Source organism: Halichoeres trimaculatus, unplaced genomic scaffold (assembly GCF_033239565.1).
Source record: "Halichoeres trimaculatus isolate MK-OKI-2021-1 unplaced genomic scaffold, fHalTri1.1 fHalTri1_scaffold_76, whole genome shotgun sequence".
In the NCBI taxonomy this organism is placed as follows: domain Eukaryota; kingdom Metazoa; phylum Chordata; class Actinopteri; order Labriformes; family Labridae; genus Halichoeres; species Halichoeres trimaculatus.
The window spans coordinates 117,501-120,000 of NW_027437255.1; positions in this window are offsets into that span (position 1 = coordinate 117,501).

Sequence of the window (2,500 nt, forward strand, 5' to 3'; positions counted from 1 at the left end):
ACCAACGGGGGCACGGGAGCCGTGATCGGGTGAGAGAAGGGCGAGACACTGCCTCGGGGGTTGCCACTGCGGGTGCAGGCACCCGCAGTGGCCGTACTCACGTCCTGACGGGAAGCACGCATGGCTAGTTGTGAGCTGGGCCTCGTGCCCCTGGTAGTCGGAATATACTTGATGGTCACCTACAGGCCCACGAGAGCCGATCTCCAGAGTGAGTAGGTGGAAACACTGCCTCGGGGCTGCCACTGCTGGTGCAGGCACCAGTGGTGGCTGTACACATGTCCTGATGGGACACAAGCATGGCCAGTTGTGAGCTGGGTCTCGTGCCCCTGGTAGGTGGAACGTACTTTATGGTCACCCACAGGGGCAAGAGAGCCGAGAGTCGGTGTAAGCAGGGGGAAACACTGCCTCGGGGCCCCCACTACAGGCATAGGCACCCGTAGTGGCCGTACCCATGTCCTGTGGGGGCCATTACATAGCTAGTTGCGAGCTGGGCCTCGTGCCCCTGGTAGTTGGAATATACTTCACCGTGACCCACAGGGGCACGGAAGCCGAGATCCGTTGTAAGTAGGGGGGAACCCTGCCTCGAGGCTGCCTCAACAGGCACAGGCACCCGCAGTGGCCGTACTCATGTCCTGACGGGGCACACGCATGGCTAGATGTGAGCTGGGCCTCGTGCCCCTGGTAGTCGGAATATACTACACCCTCACCAAGGGGGGCACGGGAGCCGTGATCGGGTGAGAGAAGGGCGAGACACTGCCACGGGGCTGCCACTGCGGGTGCAGGCACCCGCAGTGGCCGTACTCACGTCCTGACGGGAAGCACGCATGGCTAGTTTTGAGCTGGGCCTCGTGCCCCTGGTAGGCGGAATATACTTGATGGTCACCTACAGGCCCACGAGAGCCGATCTCCGGAGTGAGTAGGTGGAAACACTGCCACTACGGGGCTGCCACTACAGGCACAGGCACCCGTAGCGGCAGTACGCGTGTCCTGGCGGGGCACACGCATGGCTAGATGTGAGCTGGGCCTCGGGCCCCTGGTAGGCGGAATGAACTTTGCTGTCACCAACAGGGGCACGGGGGCCAATCTCCAGTGTAAGCAGGGGGAAACGTTGCCTCGGGACTGCCACTACGAGCGCAGGCACCCGCAGTGGCCGTACGCATGTCCTGACCGGGCACACACACGGCTAGATGTGAGCTGGGCCTCGAGCCCCTGGTAGGCGGAATGAACTTTGCTCTCATCAACAGGGGAAAAGGAGCCAAGATTCAGTGTATGAAAGGGGGGAAACACTGCCTGGGGACTGCCAGTCCGGAGGCAGGCACCCGCAGTGGCCGTACGCATGTCCTGACCGGGCACACACATGGCTAGATGTGAGCTGGGCATTTGGGCCCCTGGTAGGCGGAATGTACTTTGCTCCCATCAACAGGGGAAAAGGAGCCGAGATTCAGTGTATGAAAGGGGGGAAACACTGCCTGGGGACTGCCAGTCCGGAGGCAGGCACCCGTAGTGGCTGCACACATGTGCCGACGGGTCACACACACACACAGCCAGACGTGAGCTGGGCCTCGTGCCCCTGGTAGGCGGAATATACTTGATGGTCACCTACAGGCCCACGAGAGCCGATCTCCAGAGTGAGTAGGTGGAAACACTGCCTCGGGACTGCCACTACAGGCACAGGCACCCGCAGTGGCCGTACGCATGTCCTGACGGGGCACAAACATGGCTAGATGTGAGCTGGGCCTCGGGCCCCTGGTAGGCGGAATGAACTTTGCTCTCATCAACAGGGGGAAAAGGAGCCGAGATTCAGTGTATGAAAGGGGGGAAACACTGCCTGGGGACTGCCAGACCGGAGGCAGGCACCCGTAGTGGCTGCACACATGTGACGACGGGTCACACACACGGCCAGCTGTGAGCTGGGCCTCGTGCCCCTGGTAGGCGGAATACACTTTACCGTCACCAACAGGGGCACGGGGGCCGAGAGCCAGTGTAAGCAGGGGGAAACACTGCCTCGGGACTGCCATGGCAGGCTAGGGCCCATGTAGTGGCTGTACACATGTCCTGACGGGAGCCTCCGTCGCCAGCAGGCCAGCCAGCCGGCCGGCCAGCCAGCCGGCCAGCCAGCCAGCCAGCCAGCCAGCCAGCCAGCCGGCCAGCCAGCCAGCCAGCCAGCCAGCCCTGCGCACCTCTCACACCAGGGCACCCACGCAAAGATGGACCCCCAGAGGACCACCCTGGCATTGGGAGCCTGCCTCCCTCCTCCGCCGGCCAGCCAGCCCTGCTCACCTCACGAACCCGGGCACCCACACTTAAGCCACCCTCCGCGGACTAAACCCCACAGCCCCGGCCCCAGGAGCTCCGCGCCCCTGGTAGTCGGACGGGGAAGGAGCCGTGCTGTAGTGTCCCTGGCCCTGGACCTGCAACACGGAGGGGGGAAGCCTCGTACGCCTCTTTGCCTCCATACTCCCTCCCTGCCCTGGCACCGCTCACACCCGCACCCCCTGGG